The following is a 26,874-nucleotide window of genomic DNA, read 5'->3' as shown; positions in this document are numbered from 1 at the left end:
AGCTTTTAGTAAATGGAAGACTAATATTATGGAAAACTGCAATACTCTGGACATTTGTACACACTTTTGGTCTAAAATAATAGCAGAAAGTTACATAACAGCTCAAAGCACGCTCCAGATTAGGACGTAAGAAATTATCATTGTGGTCTACTGTAACGCAGAATTGCGAAGCGTGGAAACCGAAGAGGATGGATGGTTTATTTGCAGAATTTACAGTGAGTACACTGTAAAAGCAGAAGTGAAGTTTGTTTGTTTCTTCAACATCTTTATGAGGAACATACCTCTCCGTACACTGTCACGACCAAAAAATCACCATGTATTATCTCAAGTGAAGAAAATAAAAAGATTCACTAGTTAGGCCTCACTTGGATGTAATCAAACTAAATTCGTACGATAACCAAGCGTTGTCGTAAAATTAGGCCTATGTTTTCTGCTGGCTTGTTAAAGAGACAATAGAGTGTGTTTTCTTATAGCAAAGCCACATGGGGCTATCTGCTGAGCCCACCGAGGGGAACTGAACCCCTGATTTTAGCGTTGTAAATCCGTAGACATACCGCTGTACTAGCGAGGGCCCGGAAACAATAGAACAAAAAAAAACTAGTTTATGATTTGTAAAAGTTAGAATAGGGTTAATAGGAACAATTTTATCTTTTCTGACATGAAGATTAGCTTGTGAAATGATTGTAATAAAAGGTAGATTTTTTTAATCATTTTAAGAAAAGAATGAGCGATTTCCAGAAAAATAGAAAGTGGTTTAAATTGCCAAGGATGTACAAGGATCACATATTGTGTTATGTGATTATAATTCACCACAATAGGTATATATATAATATACACATAAACGTTTATTATGGTTCGAAACGTAGTCTGAAACTTTAACGGTACTCAATTTGTTTTAATAATACAACTTCTTGCTATGTAAAGAGATAATAATGCATACATAGAGGAATATTCCCATACGTGCATTATTCCAAAACACTGAAACTATATCCACGCGATTAAGTTTATTTCTGATGTTATAAAAGTTATTTTCAACTAATCCTTTACCAACAATATAATATGTAAGTTATATATCGTCGAACTTCCCTCACCGGAATCTTAATAAAGATTCAAATGCATGTTTTACACGCTATTTTAAATTTTGAAAAAATATCTACAAAAATTTAAAACAGTTTCACGCTTGAGTTCACTGGTTGGTGAAATGTTATTTGGTTGTGTTATATCATATTTATCTCCGTAACCTAGCAGAAAATGTTCATCTGTGATTTAACGAGTTTGTAACGTTCAGTTTCAATTGCTTACAAATTACTGTTACAATATTGTTTCACAGAAGGCAAAACTTTCCCCTTATATGTTATAACAATCAGCTTCTTACGTAGAAATTGTTTATTAATACTATAAACTTTAAGGGTAAGTTTGACACTCTGTGAAATAATATTGAATCATTTTGCCTTAAAGGAAGTATTAAAAAAAAGCATCGCTGTAATTTTTTTTATTACAGATTACAGTACAGTAAACTTCTCCTCTGAAAGCCACGAAGCATGTTTTCTCATATATAACAAGTTTCTCATCTTACCTGTAATTCTAAGTTTTATACCCAACCAGTCATGTAATCCTGTAAGTGACTCTGAAAGAGAAGAGAACAAAGTTTTGGAGTTTGTGACCTTCGGCTTACAGCATCCGAACCTGAGAGCTTCGTTAGGCCTAACTACAATTATATAATGCACAACCAGATCCGTTTTCACAAACAAGCGTGAGTAACGCCAATGAGTCTTGGGTAGTTATGTATCACATCACATGAACAACGAGCCGCAGAGTCTTCCACGTTCACTGTAACTAAAACGTTTCTCGAGACCTTGGTGTAACCGAAACACTTACACGCTTCGCCCGTAACTTCCTCCCGTGGTTCGCCAAATACAATCTGCTGCTCGATAAAGACATCACAGCTTGCTCTTCGCTGAGTGGTCGATAGATGCCCTATCCTCCCGCCCCCAGCCAAGGCCAATTTGAAGGGAATGAGAGTTTCAGTAAAGGTCGAGAGAGAGCGCTGCAGCCTCCTGCGGTTAAGGGTACCAAGCGCATGCGTAGTTGGTATTCAAGTCAATGGAAGGCCAATTCATCAGTGCGTGAGTGATTAAAGCTAAAAGAAGCCCCATTCTCCACGAGATGTTGTCAGGCAGGCCGGCACTTGGACAGGTCAATTAGAAAAATCTTTTGAGGCGATCACGTGCTCATGCGCATTCCAACGGACACACAAAAGGTATGGGGTACCTTGTGTCTACCCCCTGGCAAGCACGTCGCTACTACGCGGCCTCTTATTCGTACGATTAACTCAATGCTAGGTATCACAGGCTTTCTGTTCTGAACCGTATAAAGATTACCAAGGTTTAATTTTACTTATATCTTAGATTCGTCTATATATGACACAATTGTTTTGTAACATATGATACTTTTCATCCATAAAAGTTTTATTAAGGAAACTTACTATCTGTGGCTTTACTGTTATTTCATTATTCAAAATTTGTTTTTCTAAAATTATTTCTAGTGTTCAAAATTGTGGCCTACTTGACTTAAATGTACATTTTTTCAATGAACTATCTGTGCTCTGCCCACCACGAGTATCGAAACTTGGTTTTTAGCGTTGTAAGTCCGCAGACATACCGCTGTGCCACTGGGGGTTTCTCTTCTTCTTTTCATAACGTTTGGAAATGGAATTAAAATTATTATTTGTATTAGTTGATGTAAGGCACAAAATTACACAATGGGCTGTCTTTGCTTTGCCCACCACAAATACCAAAGCTCGATATTTAAATTGTATGGTAATTGTAAGGGAATTAGCTAACCAGAATTTTTTACCGCTCAGATGCGAAAGTGAGAATACGGTTCATTACAGGACCACAAATCGATGATGTATTGAAGGCTAATGTAACGTATTTGCTAAAAAATAGGAGCCTAGCCAACTGAAATTATCTTTCAAATGAAATCTCAACCAGCCAATATAAAATCTTATTTATGTGAAGGAGGGAACAAAACGCTTTTCATTACCAAGCCCTGAAAGTGAGCAAGCTCCAATCGCTGTCATGAAGTGAGAAATGTTCTGCCCAGCCTACGCCCATACTATCACATTTGATATACGCACCTGACTACAGTAAAAATGGCTGTCGTAGGTTGCACAATCTGGACAGATCTGTACGAAGATCTTTTGTCATGCAACTCTTATTTCAGTTAGGTAGTGGAATAGGCAAACAAAGTACCAACAAAGCTTCTAGGGGCCACTACTTCATAGTTTGAATGGTAATGTCTTCTAAATGAAGCGGTATTTTATTACGTAATTGTTTGATTTGATTTATAGCATTTAAGCTTCAAACAATGCTACGAGTAATAGAATGAGTAGCTGTTGTTATACATTTCACATGGCCAGATGGTTAGGGCGCTCGACACGCAATCCAAGGGTCGCGGGTTCGAATTCCCCTCACACTGAATATGCTCGCCCTTTCAGCCGTGGGGACGTTATAAAGTAACGGTCAATCTCACTCTTCGTTAGTAAAAGAGTAGCCCAAGAGTTAGCGATGAGTGGAGTTGAATAATCGCCTTCCCCCTTGTCTTACACTGCTAAATTAGGGACGACTAGCGCAGATAGCCCTCGTTTAGTTTTGTGCGAAATCCAAATAAACCTATTTATTAAAACTAGTAAGCTGCTGAAATGGCTTGAAATAAAACTGGTGACGGCTATGGCAAATAGCCCTGGTGCAGATTTGCGCGAATTAAAAATAAAAGTTTGTTTGTAATTAAACACAAAGCTACACAATGGGTTATCTGTGCTCTGTCCATCATGGGTAACGAAACACGGATTCTAACGTCGTAAGTCCGCAAACATATCGCTGTGTCACTTGAAAGGGGACAAAAAGAAAAACCCTTTTACATTAAGTCACATGAAAAAATATAATTAGAAAAAAATCGTAAATCGTTTTTTAATAAACAAAATGTTTTCCTTTCTTGGAATTCCTAAAATTAAAATGTTTCTTTGCCCAAAAATGTAATTTATATTAAGAATAAGTGGCCATATAAGGCACAAATAAAACGTTCAGTTTGGTTATATTTGATATGTACATTCTCTCTATGTATTTCTTCAAGAAATTCTTCCCCGTCGCACCAAACACGCTCGTCCTTTCAGCGGTGAGGGCGTTATAAAGTTACGGTCAATCCCACTATTCGTTGGTAAAAGAGTAGCCCAAAAGTTAGCGGTGGGCGGTGATGACTAGCTACCTTCCCTCTAGCCTTAAACTGCTAAATTAGGGACGGCTAGCGCATATAGCCCTCGTGCAGCTTTTATCGAAATTCAAAACAAACTAAGCCAAGAAATTTTTCAAAAACCAAGTAATTTGCAATGGATTCTATGGGAAATAGTTTTGCATCATCTACACTATTTCAAATTATCAAGGACGTAAGCAATATAACTAATCACTTAGAGTGAATTTTACAACGTGCCTTTACAGGCACTAAGCTATATTAGTTTATTTTTAATGCGAGTTTAGACAATATACAAATTAAGGTATTTGACGGGTGTGAGACTGTAACAAGCGTTTAATTCTCGGACGTTTCGGAACGCAGATATTCCATTTTCAGCAAGCTATATCGCCAAGGCAAAATAGCTGATATAAGAGCTCCCCATTGATACAGCGGTAAGTCTACGGATTTACACCGCTAAAATCAGCGGTTCGATTCCCCTCCGTATACTCAGCAGAGAGCCCAATGTGGCTTTGCTATAAGAAAAACACTCACATATAAAGATGTCTAATGTTGCAATATGCTATTAAGAAGAATTAAACCACAAATTAATAGTACAAAATTAATTTAAAATAAAGGGAGAACAGAAGAGGCACAAAGTGCAACATTTGTAACAATATTAAAGCATTATTTTGTGAAATTATACAGGTTATTCAAAACAAACTTAAAAGTAACAACTTACAAAATGTTACTGCAATTAAGTTTGTTCTGAACAACCTGTACAATTTTACAAATAAAAAAAATGTTGTTACAAACGTTACAATTTATACCTCTCCTATTGCTCGTTTCCAGGTCCCCTCAGTGGCACAGCTGCATATCTGCAGACTTATGTTGCTAAAACTCGGGTTTCAATATGGCGGACAGAGCACTGATGGCCCCTTGTGGAACTTTGGGCTGAATAACAAACACATTTTTATAAAATCGATTTTATCCTTTTAATATACATTTGAATTCCGCTTTACAAAATGTTCGAAATTTTGAGAAAATTAGAAATCTTTGTATCTGATATTTTTACCTTCCTTAATATAACTTCCTTAAGATGGAATATGTATATTCCGAAACATTCTAGTTCCTGGCATATCGTTAACAGAGAACAAAATAAGAGTTTTCAGAAATTACCGAAACTATTAATCGTGTGAAGAAAGGTTTGTTTAACATTGAAATAAATGGAGCTGCGTATACCACCTGTTTGGTATCATAGAATCTGCCAGATACTTTCCTTCTAATTTTAATACGTGTCATCAAATAAAGGAACAATAATAGAAACGAATCATGAAGCAACTGTCACTAACTGTGATCTGTCTCTGTTCATTTTACACACGCTCTTTATGGAAATATAAGGGAAACTGTTTACCATTTAATACCAAAAACATTTTTATTCTCAGCACTGAGACAACAAATACCTATAACTCTGAGGCAATATGAAGCGCCATCTTGTAATCATAAATGTTTAGTAGGTGATGTAAATGAGCAATTGTAACAACATACTCGTCTGTCATTTAGTTATGGCATGTCGTTTGTCTGAAGCTGTGGTTACCAAGAGATCAGAATAAACCAAATATGAACAGTTTCCAAATTGTATAAAAATGCTCCTGAGGTCTGATTCCAAAGTTACTAATAGTGTTGTTGAGATATGACTGAAAGATTATAACAGTTCCTAAGATGTGAATCCCAAGTGTATAAAGTGCTCCTTAGTTTTGATTCCCAAGTTAATAATAATGTCCCCGAGAGGTAATTCCACTTAATAATAGTGTTCTTGCGGAATTATTTTACATTTGATAGTGTTTTGACATTTGATAATAGTGTCCATGAGAGGTTGTTACATAGTTAATAATAATTCCCTTGAGAGGTTGTTACATAGTTAATAATAATGCCCTTGAGAGATTGTTACATAGTTAATAATAATGCCATTGAGAGGTTGTTACATAGTTAATAATAATGCCCTTGAGAGATTGTTACATAGTTAATAATAATGCCATTGAGAGGTTGTTACATAGTTAATAATAATGCCCTTGAGAGGTTGTTACGTAGTTAATAATAATGCCCTTGAGAGGTTGTTACATAGTTAATAATAATGCCCTTGAGAGGTTGTTACATAGTTAATAATAGTGTCCATGAGAGGTTGTTACATAGTTAATAATAATGCCATTGAGAGGTTGTTACATAGTTAATAATAATGCCCTTGAGAGGTTGTTACATAGTTAATAATAATGCCCTTGAGAGATTGTTACATAGTTAATAATAATTCCCTTGAGAGGTTGTTACATAGTTAATAATAATGTCCTTGAGAGGTTGTTACATAGTTAATAATAATTCCCTTGAGAGGTTGTTACATAGTTAATAATAATGCCCTTGAGAGGTTGTTACATAGTTAATAATAATTCCCTTGAGAGGTTGTTACATAGTTAATAATAATGCCCTTGAGAGGTTGTTACATAGTTAATAATAATTCCCTTGAGAGGTTGTTACATAGTTAATAATAATTCCCTTGAGAGGTTGTTATATAGTTAATAATAATTCCCTTGAGAGGTTGTTACATAGTTAATAATAATGCCCTTGAGAGGTTGTTACATAGTTAATAATAATTCCCTTGAGAGGTTGTTACATAGTTAATAATAATTCCCTTGAGAGGTTGTTATATAGTTAATAATAATTCCCTTGAGAGGTTGTTACATAGTTAATAATAATGCCCTTGAGAGGTTGTTACATAGTTAATAATAATTCCCTTGAGAGGTTGTTACATAGTTAATAATAATGTCCTTGAGAGATTGTTACATAGTTAATAATAATTCCCTTGAGAGGTTGTTACATAGTTAATAATAATGCCCTTGAGAGATTGTTACATAGTTAATAATAATTCCCTTGAGAGGTTGTTACATAGTTAATAATAATGCCCTTGAGAGGTTGTTACATAGTTAATAATAATGCCCTTGAGAGATTGTTACATAGTTAATAATAATTCCCTTGAGAGGTTGTTACATAGTTAATAATAATGTCCTTGAGAGGTTGTTACATAGTTAATAATAATTCCCTTGAGAGGTTGTTGCATAGTTAATAATAATGCCCTTGAGAGGTTGTTACATAGTTAATAATAATGCCCTTGAGAGGTTGTTACATAGTTAATAATAATGTCCTTGAGAGATTGTTACATAGTTAATAATAATGCCCTTGAGAGATTGTTACATAGTTAATAATAATGCCCTTGAGAGGTTGTTACATAGTTAATAATAATGCCCTTGAGAGGTTGTTACATAGTTAATAATAGTGTCCATGAGAGGTTGTTACATAGTTAATAATAATGCCATTGAGAGGTTGTTACATAGTTAATAATAATGCCCTTGAGAGGTTGTTACATAGTTAATAATAATGCCCTTGAGAGGTTGTTACATAGTTAATAATAATGCCATTGAGAGGTTGTTACATAGTTAATAATAGTGTCCCAAGATATGATCATGATCATTTCAACATTAATAAGAGCGTCCCTCAGATGCGATTCCAAAGTCTATAACAACACACCACAAGATATGATTCCAAGGCCTCTAACAATACTCCATGGGACACGATTCGAAAGTAAATAAGAGTGTCTCTTAAGTGTCATTTCCATAGTCTATAAGGAGTGTTCCTGGTATCATGACGAAGTTTATAATAGTTACTTTGAGTGCTTTAATCACCTGAAGTCTATAATTGGACTGAATGTTCCCATGTTCGTTCCTATTGGTTGAATCCGAGGATGCTGTTGTCCTTGCTATTCTTTTCCATTTTGTCTTTTCTCTTCTAATTATTTTTTGAATTTTGTATATTTTTCCAGCTAATTTTTGGTAATATTCTTCCTATAATAAATCGTTTCTCAACTAAACAAAGGGCAGCAACAAATAAACCATATATTTTGAATATTAAGATAATGTTACTGATATTACCGTTATTGATATGTTTCAAAAATATATTATCATGGCATACTTATATATGTTTACATATTGTTTCTTGGACAGGTATCAACGTAGTTATATAAACATTAAATAGACTATATCAGTTACGTATATCTATATATACATAAAAGAAAACGTTAACTATGCATTATATATTGTATACTAAAACATTTAACTAAATTCTAAAACGAAACTATATAGTTATATAAAATAATGACTACATAAGAAAACGAACTTTGTAGTGTTAACAAACGTATCCTCGAAATATTCTGATTCGATTTGTCCTCCCAGACAAACTAATCAGTAAAGTTTCAGAAAACAGAATACGAAAAACTTACGATAGAACTTTGCACACACGAAACGTTTCACTTGTAAAATATCTAAATGCTTAACATGTTTATACTAAATCTAGTTTCCTTCAACGGTTTCTGATGCTTAACCAAACAGTCCTGATTTGTGGCCCAGCATGGCCAGGTGGGTTAAGGTGTTCGACTCGTAATCTGAGAGTCGCGGGTTCCAATCCCCGTCGCACCAAACATGTTCGCCCTTTCAGCCGTGGGAGCGTTATAATTTGACGGTTAATTCCACTATTCGTTGGCAAAAGAGTAACCCAAGAGTTGGCGGTAGGTGGTGATGACTAGTTGCCTTCCCTCCAGCCTGAAATTGCTAAATTAGGAATGGCTAGCGCAGATAGCCCTTGTGTAGCTTTGCTCGAAATTAAAAAAACAACAAGAAAACAGTCCTGCTCTATACACTTATACAGATTACATAACAGTATTTTTCGAACACTGGTCCGGGTTAAAATGCCAGTAACTTTTGAACACTGACCTATACACTGGTCAAAATTAGAATGGCGGAACGTTTTAAACTTTGAAAATTTGGACTAGTTCATAGGTCAACGTTCAAGAGATACCGACATTATAGTGTGAATCAAAATTATAATGTTAATATCTTTTTAAACTGACATATACGTCTATCCAAATAATAATGTCTTTTGAACATTTACCTTCATACCAGTCCAAATTACAATGCTAGTATTGTTTCAACACTGACCTATATTATGATCCAAATTATAATGCCGATATATTTTTAGCGCTGCCCTAAAAACTGATCCAAATTACAATATTGGTATCTTTTGAACAATGACCTATTCACTAATTCGAGTTACAATACTAACATATTTTGCACAATGGCTTGTACACTAATTCGAGTTACAATACTGGTATCTTTTGAACAATGACCTATACATTAATCCAAGTTACAATATTAGTAACTTTTAAACAATGACCTGTACACTAATCCAAGTTATAATACTGGTATCTTTTGAAACTGACACACACAGTAATCACAATTACAACACCAATATGTTTGAAAATATTGTCAGTCTACACACCGATCCCCGCAGGTAAATCAGTGGTAGATCTGAAAGCTATTAACGCTAAAAAATCGTGTTTCGACACCCCTTGTGGGCACATAACATCGAATCAATTGTGTATCTTTGCGTTTAACAACAAACAAGTACTAAACCATTATTATAATGCTAGTAACTTTTGCACATGACTGCTGATCGAACTTACAATTAATTTTTAACAGTGAAATTAGACTTGAGTGAAATTTTCATTTTGTTTTTCCGGTGTGTATATTCACAAAAAAACGTGTTAACAGCGAAGGAACCCAACTTCTGTTTCAACGCATTCTAACGAACTGACAACCTTAGTAATTTGTGGTGAGTTTGTTTTACAGAATTCGCTTCACCAGGAACTACTTGTTCTTTTGATCTACAGAGTGTTCAAAAGTCTGGAAGAATACACACTTCAAAATGTGGGACAATAGGCACTTCAAAGTGTTTTACAGAATATGTTCCACATGTTCTCCTTGTAATTCTAAATAAGTTTAAATTAATAGCAGGATTAACTAAAACTTTTCATGCTTTGACAGTCGCGTATCTGAAATTTAAAAATGCTGCAAATGACCTATGGTTCCGGACTTTTCGAGCGCCCTCTATGTGGTTAGCTCGATCAAAAGTTATTCCTTGGTCTAATGGTTAAGACGCTGGACTTGTAATCTGCGGGTGGTGGGATCGCTATCTTTCGCCTAATATGCTCGTTCTTATAATGGACGATCATTCCAACTATTCACTGGTAATGATTAGTTCAAGAACCGACAGTAGGCGATATTAACTAGTTGATTTCCCCCTGTTTCATCTCTTCAAAATTAGGGATGACTCGAGTAGTTTTTCTTGAAAATTCAACAAACACTTATCCATAATACATTATGCACAACCGTTTTCTTCTTATCTGAACTATTTTCTTAAGAACGTGTCTAAATGTAAACAAGTTCCAGCATGGCCAGGTGGTTAAGGCACTCGACTCGTAATCCGAGGGTCGCGGGTTCGAATTTCTGTCACACCAAACATGCTCGCCCTTTCAGCCGTGGGGGCGTTATAATGTGACGTTCAATCCCACTATTCGTTGGTAAAAGAGTAGCCTAAGAGTTGGCGGTGGGTGGTGATGACTAGCTGCCTTCCCTCTAGTCTTACACTGCTAAGTTAGGGACGGCTAGCACAGATAGCCCTCGTGTAGCTTTGCGCGAAATTCATAAAAACAATTAAAACTTGCCTTCACTAATGCATGCTACATTTAAACTGTTTGTCCTGAACTCTTTGTTAACTTAGGTTGTGATCACAATTCTTAATAAATCAGGAATGTAGTCAGATATGGAAATGGTGAACTTCACATTCCAAGGCTTTATAATACAAAATTCAAATAAAAAATAATACTTGTTAAAATATTAGATCTCTAGTATAATTTCGTTACTACGCCTGTGTAATTTCCAGAACGTATGTTTGTTCCTTTTTGTCATTCATCGGATACGGTTAAGATACACGGTTAATTATATTATAGCTTGTAAGTAGTAAAAACCAAACAAGTTTAGACGAGGCCTAGGATTTAGATTTATTTCCTCATGGTTAACAATACTTAGCTCGATCAGAGAGCTAGTTTACATAAAATGTCTTCTAGTTAATAATGTTCTTATTTGTACATGATTTAATTCATCATAGTTTTCCACACGCTGGTTATTTCAGTAATATAAATAACAAAAACATTATTATAACATTTAATTACATAGAGATACGAAACTCCTTGTAAACTAAAGCCACGAAAGAATATTTCCAAGGATTCGTTAATGAAATTAAAACATACAGGTAATTATTCTAAGCTTCCCCCTTACCAAAATGGCATTTAACTTTCACTTTTACACAATTATATAAACCATTTTGTATAACATAATTTTAACTGTACAGATTAGAGAGATATGTACTGCATTGGCCCAATTATAAGGCGATGTTTTTATTAATAATTAGACTGTAAATTCCAGTCGCCTTATAATCCGTCTATGCATGAGGCTCATTGAAGATTATCGCTAATTCTTGCAACTAATCCAGTTGTCCAGTCACAGTATCATTTTGCGAACCTAAAAAACGACGTTATGATACTCAGTGATTTCTGAAAATAGGGGTCGCCTTACATTCAAGATTGCCCTATAATTGCCCATACGGTAATTATAGTTACTATATCCTGTTTAAAAATGTCAAGGTATCACATCATAGTTAAATTAAATGAACTTCTCAGTGAACGTAAGGAAGAGTTATAATAATATATCAACTATATCTTATCTGCAATATCCAACGCCTACCATGCCTTTTTGTCCGACACCGAAGCTCTTAAGGCCAGCAGGGATACGACAAACACAGTCGTGGCTGATGAATGTGGGAAAGAGGTTTAACTTTATGCCAAGTTAAACAAATAATAGTTCGTTTTAAATAGTTTATGATCAGTTTAAAGCTCTGGGATCTAACTTAATAATTGTAATAATTGTTTCGAATAATAATTTATCAATAAGTTTTAGAAAAAATATAATAATAATAACGTTATAATAATTACGTTTTGCTTGAATATTTCTTCACTTTCCTACCCATTATCACTGATAAAAGAAATATGATTGAATTTTGTGAAGGTAGAATTTTGCCTTTTAATTATAATTTAATCTTTTTTAGGCTTCACTAAGACTAAACACCTGACGCACAACGTTATCCCTTATTACAAAAGTTGTTCCCGTTCCTTCCTTCCAGTATGTTTTAGGTATCTGTCTATCCCCTGTTGTTATAATTCGTTTGTTAGTAACAAGAAGTAAATATGAAATTTTATAAATGAGAAACTACCGACAATTTTTGAATTCGCACACTAGAATATGATAAAATTCTAAGTACAGCCTACGTCACGTACTTCTGAGACAGCCCATCTATGGGTGGGTTTATAAACATGCCTCCTATCTCGTCTTGGTAATGATCAAATGATTATATAGTGCTGCAAGATAGACAGACAGACATATACGTGCGTGACCATGAAAGCTCGCACGAGATGCTACACTCGGCATGTTAGGGTTAGAGGCCGCACAGCACGTAAACATTCAGAATATGCGTAGTCCACCTGGTGGTTGTTCCGAGAGGATAAAGACGCAGGGTATGACGAGTTAATTAGGGATGCCAGACCAGGAATATCATTCATCACTTGATGCCTAACCGCCAATAGCTGACTTTTTCTTTGCAGACCACCAAAGGCGATATGAACCAAACTAACTATGTTATTATATGCTACTTCATAGTCAAGGAAACTTCTTTGGAGATTTCGAATATCTTATAATATTACTACTGCAGACCTAACTACTTTTCTTTTCTTTTTTCCAAGAAAGTATGAGGTTTGGGCTTATTTCTCATCGCGCTTTAAAGACGCCGAGTCACTTTGAATTGTCAGGAAGTGACGTTTCTTAGAAATAATATTACTAAGAGCGGTAATCATCTAACAATAACTTGTGACTAACAAAGTCATAATAGAAAAACAATTTCCGCAGAAATTGATTTAAGCTCCTAACACAAGAACAGCGTAAAGAAAGTAGTACCAGTGTATACTATGCGTAAAGAAAGTAGTACCAGTGTATACTATAGACCAAGATGAATATTCATCGTTTTCAAGAAATAAATGAAACCATGATGATTAACAGTTCCACCATTAATATGTTTAACATGTTACAACCATTTATTAAGTAGATACACAACAGTGTAAAAGATTTCGTTAGAGCAATGGTATCTAGAGTGTCTACAAGTAATAGCCAATGATTTGTTAGAAAAACTTTAGGAAATTGTAACACATTTCTGGAGAGATGGTGGTTGAAGAAACCCAATGATTCAGTTTTCTTCCTTTTCAAGTTCGAACTCAAATCCTCGATTCCTCAAACCAATGCCTTTTTAAATTATAATAATGGACAAAATTTGTTTCTGAAGAAGTGGGAAACAATTAAACCTTTAAGAAAACTTCATTTTTAACCGAATTTTGAAACCACAAAAAAAATAATAAAAAAATGAATGTTATGTTACCAAACGGCAACAAAATATTGACAACCTATAAAGAAACAAAGACATGTCTCTACATGTTTACTGTATTTACTGTGTATTTGTTTGTTCGTTGTTAAGCATGAACCTACACAATGCGCTATCCGTGCTCTGTCCACCACGGGTATCAAACCCGGTTTCTAGCGTTGTAAATCAGTAGACAATAATGTAAATAATGCAAAGTTCCTAAGCCTTCTAATCGAAGTATGTTAGAAAAAGTTGAGCGTTTGGTGAAGAAATGCATTATTTGAAATACATATTGGTATTTTGCTGATATAATACAGAATTATGTTCCATAAAAACGATATAATGACAGCACAAGGACCACAACATTAGTGGAGGATCAGTTTTTGAAGCAAACCTTCTAAACATTTGATTGATGAGGTTCAGCCAATTTGCTCAGATTTGTTTATCTTTCTGGATTTGTTTTAATGGTACCTGTCACGACACGGGACTGAAATCACTACATAGTTCAGCGTATGAACGTCATCACTGTAGCGAGAATTTTAAAACCAAATACTTTGGCTTAGCGCGTTCAGAACTGCTTTACAACAACCTTTAGACAGATATGTGAATTTCTGTTCAACAATCTTTAAACAAATACGTGAAATAGAGTTAAGAAAAAGCGAAGTAATGACATTTACATCATTTGAGCTCAGGTGTCAAATGGTCTTTTGAGCTTATGGTTTTATTTGTAAAACAAAGAGTTGGACCGTAAAGTTAGTTTATCTTCTGTTGTATTATCTTACATAATATTTACCAATTGCAGAGTTTGTAATACGGAAAAATGAGATAAAAAGTGGAACATTTATGTGAATCATTCTCACCTAACGATATTAATTTACTTTTGATATACTTGGTATCGGTTAACACTAAGAAAACCGGAAGTCTACAATGTTGTTGCTGATTGAACAAACGAATTATAAAATCTCATGGTTTACATACGCCATAACTCATTATATGTTTACGATCTACGTCTGATGAACAACATCTATTATAACATTTACTGTTTCCAAAGCTATAAACACACAAGAACATATGCTTTGGTTCTCGTTCGTTCTGCTCTTACCAAAGCCTCCAAGTTTTGGAAAACATTCCAACGAAATATAGCGTATAACTAGATATGCTTTCGCAGTGTCTCCGAAAGTGTTCTGTTTCAAAGGTAAATAAAAACAGAATTAAAAGTGACATATATTTTCGTTTCTTGCTTTTGAAGTACATATGTCATGTTGAGTTGTAGGCTACAGTGTGCATAGTTCATATGTCATGTTGAGTTGTAGGCTACAGTGTGCATAGTTCATATGTCATGTTGAGTTGTAGGCTACAGTGTGCATAGTTCTCGTGATTCTTGGCATGCAGACGTTTTACTGACATCACAACAGTACAAGTTGCGACGTTAAATGTTCCTTATGCGACGTCATTTTAACGTTTACTGTGTATTTGTTTGTTCGTTATTAAACATGAACCTACACAATGCGCTATCCGTGCTCTGTCCACCACGGGTATCAAACCCGGTTTCTAGCGTTGTAAATCAGTAGATATATCGATATGCCCTTGGGGAGGTAGTGTCTACTGACTGACTGATTGACAGACAACACACTACTATAAAGTGATTCGAGTGGTTAATACAGGTGACTCTTCCAGGCGGACTTTGGAGAAATAATAACAACGCTGTCTCTAAGTCGTAGTCACTAAGAGGCTGTTGTGCTAGAACTGCTAGCATCATGAGTTAGAAATTTTCAAATTTTCTTATATAAAAATTAAGGCGCCTGCACCAAGAATCTTTAACTTTATTATCTACATATACAATACAAACAGACACTGGTAAATCCTTTTAAATTATTGTGTCCTTCATGGGCAGCAAAATCGGAGAAAAGGAGGGGGGACACGTTCCCCTCAACTTTTGACTGGGTAACTGAGTTCCATTTTCAATGGGGGAATAGAGGCTTGTGTATAATTATCATTGAAAATCGCAATTTCGACAAAACAGATAAGGTTGCTCCCAATCAACAGTACTCCCTCGCCAATCTACATATTTTCCGCGCTTGTGGTGCTCTTTTATGCTGAATGTATTTGTAGAAATGATCATAATAAAGTTAGTTATGACCGTGTTACACATCTTGAGGAATTAACGTTGTATCCACCTTTATTGACAACGATATACTGTGTCTGTCGAGATTACTTTATGAATCATTTCCAGTGGCTCTAGCAGGCCTAACCTTCACTAAATTATCCCGAATTATTTCTTTCCGAGTCTCATTGAGAAATTTCCAAATCTAACTCAAAGAAAACTGTTATAACATGTTAAGACATGTCGCTATGCTCGTTTGGTATGAAAGATGCCATAATAACGATAGAAAATAACAACACCTCAAACCGTCCAATAGTTAGTCATCAACTAACTTACAGAACTTACAACTTCATAACTTTCTCTTCAGCATTTTCACACTATTGTATCAAGTAGATCAAGGCTAGAGTAAACAAAAATGTGTGACATTAGTTTCAAAACGAGCTTGTAAGTTAACGGGTAAAAATAACTCAACTACAGGCAAGCAGAATTAGTCACAATTAATTTCATTTTACGTGTTTTATAATTAACTTTTTTATGTTTTAGCCTGTAAACTAACAACGAGAATTTATATTTCGTATTATTACTAAAGATCTGAGACGACTGTTAAATATGAAATTAAGAATATTTAGTGGATCATAATCAAAAAATAGTCAAGTAAATGCCTAGCGGTAGTATATATGTCGTCAGGTGAATAGGTTTATGTGTTGAAAAATTCGCAGGAAATACCCGGTTAATACAGGGACCTTTTATACAATGAATAGCGACGTGTATAGTTAGGCCGAGAGCTTATACAAATCAAACCACTCACTCTGACTAATTGTTGCTAAACAGCGCACGTGCGGTGTGAAATTTGTGCCCAACTACCTCACCTAGCAAAGCCCGACCAACAGTAAGACCTACCGGTACGGTGTCAGGAAAACCACCGGTATAGACCTCCATGTTATCGCTTGTAGTTTCAGCACAGCCTGCTTGGGTGGTAGATCACGAGCTCGGCGCGCGCTCCTGACGGGTCCCTTGATAGAGATGTCGACTGAGCTAATCACGCCAGCCCTCGACTCGCTAGGCTATTACCCAACAGACGCTAGGTTTCTTCAGCGCGCCAATTACCATAACAAAACTGGCTAAGACTCTAATCAAGATGCCGTAGATCGAGGATTTGCTGGCGGACAGAAAAGTTCGTTCGGCCCTAAGATAATCACAAACCTGGTATCGCCTGGTGTTGCTAAAACAGCGCTGATACCGAGCAAGCTGAGGGAAAAAAAAGGAAAATATATAGTGGTCACAACCAGCCATAACATTTCATGGTCTGAGTGGCCTCAAACCCGCTATTATTAGCAGGCTGTCGTCGGATTAACTTGTAGAAAGGACATATTTAAACACATGGCAGACTTCATCTCCAGAGTGTCGTTTCTACTTTTTGACGGATTGTAAGGTTTTTTATGTTGTTGTTTTATACACTGTAGAGTTTTACATCTTCTGTTATTATCACTGCAGCAGTCACAACAGCAACACTGCTGAAAACATTATCGTAACTAATATGATTAAAGATATGTTATGGAAGAAAAAACACTGGAGTAATACGTGGAACTGGAATTCCCTCTTTTAAAGTTTTGTTCCATTGTTTTCCGATATTCGCGTAAAGCTACACAGAAGCCATTTGCGTTATCCATCTCTATTTTCGAATTGGTGATTCTCAGACTTTCCTGTTGGCGGATCACCCTTTCTTTTAAACCTCGCAAACCACAATAACATCCATAACTACACTTACGTTTTCTTTCCCTAATAAAGCAACCTACTTTTCGAACTACCTGAAGGGAGTCTGATGGTTCACAAACCACAAGATTGAGAACCACCGGACTAGAGGTAAAACAGCTGGACAATAACACCTAGTGCCAATTGTTGCTGATCTATTCGTAGCCCGGCATACTCACTGATATTACTAGCACCCACAATACGATAAGTAATACTGCCAAAGCTACAGTTCTAACTGAAACCGGCACTACATACATCAGTGAAACAGTGATATGTGTTAAAAGGTGTATTTTGAGGAGGGGGTGTTATGGGAGACTGGGTGCCTCTGGTACACACAAGATTAAAAACTAACAATAAGAACAAACGTACCTTCTTTTATTACTATACAACCCTTTTAAAATCTAAAAGTAAACTGAATTCTTACGTTTTATCACTTAATAGAAAGTCACAATTATTTTTATATCAAAGGCCTACGGGTTCCTATGTACCATAGATTTAAAAACGGAAATGTTTTTTATTAAGAACTTGTAGTAAGCAAAGTGTGGATTCGGGTGAAATTGTTAGTGGTTGTTGACAATATTTACACGATTGAGAAAAAGGGGCCTGAAGACAGCTGACTCATTCCTCACGTGCTGGTCACTGCTTAATCACACTGCAGTGTTAAAAAAAACTAACCTATAACCTTTCTTGGAAAACAAAGCTCACTACATTAAAAGTGTCAGTGTTGCTAAACATTCTAGTCTGTCTGATGAGTAATGTAAAGTTCTGTAACGAGCAGGTAAAAGCAGGCAATTCAAGCAGGTAGCGAGTTGCCATTCTGAACCATACGTGCAGCTTGATTAAGTTGCTAGAGGGCGCTAAACTGCTCCTGTCCTATTACTAGAGATTGCAGCGGGCACACCCAAGCCATTAGAATCCTTATCAAGGAGTTTTGTCTACATCGGTGCAGTTGGCAACAGCAGTGTGTTGAGACCGTGTCAGTCCTCGGCCTGGGGGCGCAACGTACTAAAGTATACAACTTCGCTCTGGAAGTCATAAACTTAACGTGATGATAACAGAGGACAGTACGATCGCTTTTCTTTATAACTGATATAGCGTATAATAAAATCTTACCTATTTAAGTAACAAAGAAGTTGGCTTAAACTGGCAATGCGAAAAAGGAAAGGCTATTAAAATATATGTGTACCAGTGGACGTGAAATATTATAGATGTACTTAATGAGCTATTTCGAGTTAGTTTAAATTTTTTTGTTGTTGTATCATCAGAAGTTTAAAAAATAACTAACCGCAGCTGTATGTTATCCCTCATACGAAAATAAGTAATTAAATATTTTGAGTTATGTTATAGGATGATGTAATGCTCAAAGTTTCTAACATTATTAAGAAGTGCTACGTGCTTGTGGGCTCGGCATGGCCAGGTGGTTAGGGCACTGGCCTCATAATCCGAGGGTCGCGGATTCAAATCCCCCTTTTTTCAGTCCTTGGGGCGTTATAATGTTACGATCAATCCCACTATTCGCTGGTAAAAGAGTAACTCAAGAGTTGGCAGTGAGTGGTGACGATTAGCTGCCTTCCTTCTAGTCTTACACTACTAAATTAGGAGCTGTTAGTGCAGATAGTGCTTTGCACGAAATTCGAAAACAAACGTACTTGTGAACAGTAATTAGCTAACACAGATGACACACCTAAGCGAGCAAGCGATCGTATACAGAACCTTAAACCTAAGCCTAATAATTATACGTTAACTACACCACAGAAAGTTCCTGTATATAGATACTAACCAGTCATTGAAAGTATCCGTACAATCAAACACACATACTTCGTTTGTTTGTAGTTAAACCAAAAAAATTACGTAATGGGCTATCTGTGCCACTGAGGGGTGGGGAGCTTTCGTTTGTAATCTTAAATTCAGTTTATTGAGTATTTCAAAACGCTAACTTTTGTTTGGTTATTTTTCTAAATGTGTCTCGTCAGTCTGTTTGGCGTAGCCTCTCCGGAGGGGATCAGTGATAAGTTAGAGAGATTTATGCTGTTAAAATCTGGGGCTCGTTCTACGTGGTGGGCATAGCTTAGACAGCCCACTGCGTAACTTGCATAATTGTGAAAAATCTGTAATTATTCACAAAACAGTATCAATTACTTCTCTGATAACATAAAATTAGGAAAAACAAGGGAAACATAATATATTCAAATTAAATACCATTAGGAAACGCAAGGGAAACATAATATATTCAAATTAAATACCATTAGCACCCAAAACAAAGTAGTAACAATAGAAATGCTAAAATTAGAAGGATGTGTTTACAACTTTGGAAGAAATAAAAAATATAATAATAAATTCTTAATATGTGAAGGTTTAGGATTTTCGAGGAAAAGGGTGAGGGAGGGAAGGTACAATGTTGAAAATGAGGCACGAGCGACCCTCAGATTTTCTTCCTCTTTTGTCCACAAAGTAAATTCGGATAAATAACAATAAATGAAAAGTGTGTGTGTGTGTATACAGCGAAATAGTATGTGCTAAACAGTTTCACGAGGGATTTTATTGAAGGCGTGGACTGAGGGATTGTTTATAAATAGAGAGAAAAATAGATGGAACTGAAAAACAGAGAATTTTTTTACCTCTGTAGTTTTAAGCCAGCAGAAAGCGTAGCTAATTGGGACGAGTGATAATTCTGCTACATGTGAGTAGGTTTGGACTAATGGACTCTACCACACTCACGGCCTAGCCCGTGTAATAACCGTCAAAGACGGGATAAACGCTGTTTAAAACCGATTACCTACTTTACTGCAGTGGTTCTAACAGGTAATGCAGCTTAGCCTTTGCAGGATTAGGGTGACTTGAGTGATAGCCGCCACCAACCACTCCCACTCTGGACAAGACGAGAGGGTCTTTCAACAAACGGCACGCCTGTTAAATGCGGCGAAACGTCATAAAACCGGTCGGTTTCAGCACACCTTCTTTTCACAGTTTGTTCCATACTGTTCGTGACCAGTCATTCGAAATGATATGTTAGGCTGGGAGACAAGTGATGTTCGGGGACGAAGCCGTGAGTGGCTCCACGATACTGGTTTTGGTCCCGCTAACTAGTAACTGCTAAATAACAATTTTTATCATTCTCAGGTATTTAGGTAGATTTCATTATTGTCTCCTTGTTGCATTTATTAAATCATTCGATGAAACCGTATATATATATATAAAGTAATGAATAGACAGCTCTTCAAATTTAGTGGAAGTTGGTCAATATCACCTCTAAGATTTATTCACGCTGTTTGTGGCTGTTGCCGCAGGTGGTTAACTAGGAAACAAGTAAACACTTCGGTGTCCAGTCCCCCGCTGTTGCCACCATTTCTCTGCTGAAAAATGGCCAAGTAACCGGAAATAGAAAGCACGATCTGCCATCAATCAAGGGGGGGCGTCTACCACCAGAACTGTCGTATTCTTTGAAAACCACTCCTTCTTCCTCCCTTTAATCAATTTCTGAGACGCAATCAAAACCCTAGTAAGTTGGTTTGTTTCAAGAAAAAGATGAAGGTCATGCGAAACAATTTTCATACCGTTTGCTTTTGATTACTTACAGTAAAGGATGTGTACGTTAAGTGACCACTAACACATGACTTAAATCAGTCAGGTCACGTGGTTAATCTGCATTTACTGTGTCTAATTTTGTAACGCAAAGAAAATAACACCTATAATTGATAAACGTAGCTTAATGACATGTGTGGGGACTCTCAGAAATGGTATGTTTATTACGTTCACGTCGAGTGATTCATTTATCTGCAATATACGTGTGTGACACATTTAACGAAATGGGTTAGTACTGTAACTGTTGATATATATTCTTATTTTTACCACACTAAGTAATTGGTCGATCTTTCCTGTGTGTGGCAAGGGATAGATGACTCTTATTAAATATGCCAAACAAACAACTTTTACAAGAAAAAGAACAACGAAAAAAAAAACAAACCAAAAGACACTCGTATTCAGAGAACACACGAGCGTCAACTAAATATACATTTTCAGTTACGAGTAACAAAGCATAAGACATCATTAACCAATGTAACGAACGAACAATGTTACAGGGAGGACGGATTGGGCAGTGTAACACACTGGAGTTACCAAAATAATTTCATTAGTAACGTAACAAAGAATATTACTATATGTACCACATTGAACAGTATAAGATCTCTTTCTTTAACCACACCGGAATTACTGAGATATTTCCATCTGTCGCGCTGCATTACAATGAAAATCACTGTAATTCCTAGATTTATCATGTAATACTTATTTCCTTAGCCACACTGGGGTTACTGAAGTATTTCCATTAGTCGTGTAATAATGAACATTACTAAAAGTCTCAAACTGGATGGTGTAAAATATATTTTTTTAACCACACTGGGATTGACGAAATACGTCCATTAAATACGTGCTAAAAATATTTTATCGTATTTCCTGCCGTCGAAGACCCTATTTGTTTTCTCCAAAATAAGTGTAAAAAATTTACTCTGCATCTTCCATCAAATAATGGCATTCTTACTCACTTCAAACGATCTCAATATTAAGACAACATTATAAAAACTTATGAAAAGTAAAACTGCGGCAGCCATTTGCAAAATATCGTACGTTTGTTTTGGTTCCGTTCAGTTTTTGTGTGACGATTTTAAACACAGACCTGTTCTCGGTAGTAGTTCTCTGAACAGTTCAGCTGAATCATTTTTTTTAAACACAGCCCATATTATGGCTTCTACAAAAAAAATAGTCAATTCTAGAATAACGTTATTACTGGTAATAATACATATATTCCAGTGGTAATATAAGATATACACTTTTAAAGATAGATATAAGTATATAGCTCACAAAAAACGAGAAGTAGACAAGAGTATTTATATACCGGAAATCACTAAACAATCCACCAAACATCTTGGTAAGACTGGTGGAAGTACTGCGACCTTGTTCTTATGGATTTTTTTTGTTGTTTTTTCAAAATTGAGTTAACTAAAATGAGGGAGAGTCTTCGACGTCAGGAAATATGGTAAATTACGTACTAATCTTATTTGTGTAATTGGGATGCCTTTTTTGTTTGTTTGTTGAAATTCACTCAAATCTTCTCGAGGGCCATCCTTCCTTAATTTAGAAGTAATAGATTAGAGGAAAGGCAGTAATCAACACCACCTACCGCCAACTCATGGACTACTCTTTATGAACGTAAAGATGGGTTAACCGTCATATTAAAATGTACCTACAACTGAAAGGACGAATATGTTCGATGACGGAATTCGAACCGCGACCCGCAGATTAAGAGTCGAGCTTACTGACCAGTAGACGATACTAGACCAGGCCAGGGCAACTAATACAGCTCTTCTATTAACCTCTATCAACTGCTTTGAAGACACAAACAATACGGTGACCTTTACCAGTAACCTTAAAAACACAAACGATGACCTTTATCAACCGCTTTGAAGACATATACAATACGGTAATATGTCTTTTTATGTTGTTGTTGTTTTTTGTACTTTTTGTAAATAACCAAAGACAGAATATGACAAAATTAGCGTACCAGTTAATATCAAGAACCCCAAAGTTACGTATAACTCTTTGTTGTTAAGTGTAAAGCTACACTTTCAGTTATCTGTGCCTTTCCCGCCGCTGGTATTGAAACTTGGGATTTTAGCGGTATACGCCTTCAGACTTACCGCTGAGCCAAATTGAGACAATATCCTTTGACTACCAGGTACTGTGGAAGTCTTATGTTGTCTTGTTTCGTTTTATATTAATAAAACATTCAACAATGAAATATACCATATGTGATACCACTTTTGTTGTATCCTATGCTAGATTATTTTAATGAAACTGGACGTAAACATTCCATTCGATCTTCCTTTAAAGACTTTACATTATTCGTATTTGTCAGTTTCGTGCCTGGAGTGACTAATAAAACAGCTGTGTTTCGGGACGTTTTTGTTCCTTTCAGCAGTGAGGGCGTCATATGTTACGGTAAATCCCACTATTCGTTGGTAAAAGAATAGTCTAAGGATTGTCGGTGGGTGTGATGATTGGTTGCCTTCCCTCTAGTCTTAGACTATTAAATTATTGAGGGCTAGAGCTGATAGTCATCGCGTAGCTTTATGTTAAATTCAAAACATTTTCAGCCTCTTTTTTTACTTTGAAAGATAATATAAACTTCTATCTAGGTTATCCAAACATACATGAAAAAATAATACAGGTTTATCTTATTCATGCAAGATAAACCGTTTAATTTTATCATGAGAAAAATCGAATTTCTATTTTTTTTCGTTCAAGATATTTTTTGAATTTCTACACCTTCATCGTCACATTTTCTCTTTTTAAAATCTATTTAATATTATTTGTCTCTTAAACATTATATTTTTAATTCCAGAGTAAGAAATTCCTCCATAATATTATTGTCTAAATATCACGAAGACTTAAGTTTGTTTTGGGAATTTCGCGCAAAGCTACACGAGGGCTATCTGAGCTAACCGTCCATAATTTAGCAGTATAAGACTATAGGGAAGGCAGCTAGCTAGTCATCACCACCCACCGCCAATTCTTGGGCTACTCTTTTACCAATGAATAGTGGAATTGACCGTAACGTTATAACGCCCCTACGGTTGAAAGGGCGAGCATGCTTGATTCGACGGGGATTCGAACCCGCGACCTTCAGATTACGAGTAGAACGCCTTAACCCAATTGGCCATGCGGGGCCCCGAAATTAAGAGTTCGCGTTCTGTTGACGAACTATAAACCCACGAACGTGACGATAACGGCATATTCCATATTCAACAAATTGATAGAATAAACGTACACACGAATGTTAAGTAAAAGTTACGTACTACAATAAAAGTTTGTTTGTTTCTTTTAGAACAAAACCATGCGGGGGCTATCTGCTGTGCCCATTCTGAAGAGGCGAACCCCGGACGCAACCTCGTTGGTGGGACATTTGGAATGGCAACATAAGACTCAAAGTAAAGTACACTGGGTTAAACTTGTTTTAATTCTTTCTCACTAACTATATCGGAACTTTTATTAATTAATTTGTAACTAAGTTCACACAACGGTTTTTACAACCTCACTCCTACTTTTGGCCTTAACGATGTCATAACAAATGTGACTCGTAATAAATAAGCTTTAATTTAACATTAAGATTATTAACTGAAATTATTGTTTTGTGTTTACTGTAGGAAACTACTGTAGATGGAATGTGTATTCCGAAACGGTCAGTAAATAAATATATTGTTATCTGCCATATCCGTGGTTGCATGTTTCTTTATGAGACTACGTTTTCTGTCTATGTCCGTATTCATACTCCATCGCCCACCACTAGTACAGCGGTAAGTCTGCGGATTTACAAGGCTAAAATCAGGGGCTCGATTCCCCTCAGTGGGCTCAGTAGATAGCCCGCTGTGGCTTTTCTATAAGAAAAACATACACACACACTCACTCATGCTACATCTTTGATAACACAGATTCTGCGCATCTATTTTTAAAGCACTTGCTATCAACAGTATCTAACTACATGGAACGCTCAAACAAAACAAAAAATAAAGTCATTTACGTTGCCGGCTTCATAATCTTGGGTAATTAATTTTGGTTCTTTCAGATGTTTGAAACATACTTTTCGCTCTTAATCAAAATTAAATTTATTTTGTACGGCCGAACATCTTCAACAATATTTAGAATAATAAAATGTAGTCCACATTTCATTATTATATAAAACCAAAGATTAATATATTCGTACCTTTAATCGACTGTCTTTGTAGAATGTGGAACTGTTTTATTATTATATAAAATCAGATACTAATATACCCATACCTTTAATCGAGTGTCTTTTTAGAATGTAAAACAGTTTTATTATTATATTAAGCCAGAGATTAATATATTCATATTAATCGAGTGCCTTTTTTCCACGTACGTCCAATATTTTACTTTCCTTCCAACACAGGTAAAATTAAAAAATAATATACTGGTATTTTGTTTTTAATTTATTTACTGAACATAAGTAATTTCTAAACTCACATGTCTAGTTTTTTTTCAGCACTAAGAGCATCGCCTGGTAGTTAGGGAGTTCTACTAGCAATCTACGGGTCGTGGGTTCGAATCCTATAGACAAACATGCTTGCACTTTCAGTGATGAGGGACTTTATAATTTGACAATTAGTCATAATGTTCAATAAGAGTAGCTCAAGAGTTGGCGGTAGATGCTATTGACTACCTGTCTTCACCTTATTTTATCATTTATAAATTAGGAACGGCCACTGTAAATAGCCCTCGAGTAGTTTTGCCCGAAATTTAACAAAATAGACGTATAACCAAAAACTTAACGTTGAACATTAGGAAAACGCTCGGCTGATCTATTATCAACTCGATGAAGTTTGTTTAACCAAACTTACAAACTTACTCTAATTAATAGCCTTCACTAATCTCACGTAAACATACGCCTTATGTTCTATAACTCTGTTCAACGGTAACGCCCCATTAACTCACAAATACCAAAATGTATTCTCAGTTTTTGAAACAGTATTTGAGATAAAATGTTTAAAAAAAATTAAAAAAACTTTCAAGTATCATCAAATTAAAACAAATATTTAGTCCACCTGGTGGGGAAGCAATATGTTCACGGACTTTCAACATTAAAATTACGAGCTCGATTTCCCGCGATAAACAATTTCGTAGCGTCGCCAAACAGGTATCAAAAATTAAATATATATTATCCATCAGTAATGGAAGAGTGTTGAATCCGATTTAAAACCACGAGGGCAAAGATGGAATCGGTATTATTTATTTGAGTTATTATGGAATATGTTTCGAAATGAACCCTTACAGTTTTAAACATTTTGGTGGCTTAGTGTTTTATACATAGATAAGTGTGAAATACTGCTGAATGGGGATCGTATGGTATGTTTTAAATTATATAGTCACTCCAATAGGCTTGCGTCCGTGGCTCTAAAACGTAATGTTTGTGACTTAATTACCCCCTCAAACGGCACAGCGGAATGTCTGACGATATGAAACGCGAGTACAAACCGGGTTTCAATAACCATGATGGGCATGGCACAGATAGCCCATTGTGTAGCTTGTGTTTAAGTACAAACAAATAACCACTATTATTCTTAAAATTAAAGGAATTAATTACAGAAATGTAGATATATTATAGGCGACAAATTCATAGAATCCCACAAAGTTTTTATGTTGTTTTTCTTCTTATTGTATTTAACAAAAGGTTTTAGTGGCACATTAAGATTTATTTTCAAGAACTTTGATTTGTAACGTATATTGTGCATAAATTATGAAAGATTGCTTTGAGAGATTGCTAATAATTCCATGCTATATATATATATATTTATCCTAATAAAATTAATAAAATTGATACATCA

The 26,874-nt window shown here is 35.7% G+C and overlaps 1 protein-coding gene and 1 long non-coding RNA gene across 13 annotated transcripts in view; one reads left to right on the top strand and one right to left on the bottom strand.

The window, feature by feature from the left end:
• Nucleotides 1-16,754, bottom strand: part of LOC143222470 (uncharacterized) — a 108,479-nt gene extending 91,725 nt beyond the window's left edge. For 2 of the 4 annotated variants that reach the window (XM_076449041.1, XM_076449043.1), the window contains exon 1: nt 1,577-1,896. The gene's annotated coding sequence lies outside the window, so the exon portion shown is untranslated. Of the gene's footprint in view, nt 1-1,576; nt 1,909-16,633 lie in introns of those variants that run through there. The other 2 variants (XM_076449042.1, XM_076449040.1) reach the window with 2 other exon arrangements.
• The window catches only part of LOC143222472 (uncharacterized), a 131,470-nt gene that overhangs the window by 69,975 nt on the left and 34,621 nt on the right, over nt 1-26,874 (top strand). For 2 of the 9 annotated variants that reach the window (XR_013012254.1, XR_013012253.1), the window contains exons 1-2: nt 2,026-2,342; nt 24,363-24,465. This is a non-coding gene — a long non-coding RNA (uncharacterized LOC143222472). Of the gene's footprint in view, nt 1-2,025; nt 2,343-20,145; nt 20,614-24,362; nt 24,466-26,874 lie in introns of those variants that run through there. The other 7 variants (XR_013012262.1, XR_013012259.1, XR_013012252.1 and 4 more) reach the window with 6 other exon arrangements.

The sequence above is a fragment of the Tachypleus tridentatus genome, chromosome 8 (assembly GCF_004210375.1).
Source record: "Tachypleus tridentatus isolate NWPU-2018 chromosome 8, ASM421037v1, whole genome shotgun sequence".
In the NCBI taxonomy this organism is placed as follows: domain Eukaryota; kingdom Metazoa; phylum Arthropoda; class Merostomata; order Xiphosura; family Limulidae; genus Tachypleus; species Tachypleus tridentatus.
This window is presented reverse-complemented; position numbering and strand designations above follow the sequence as displayed.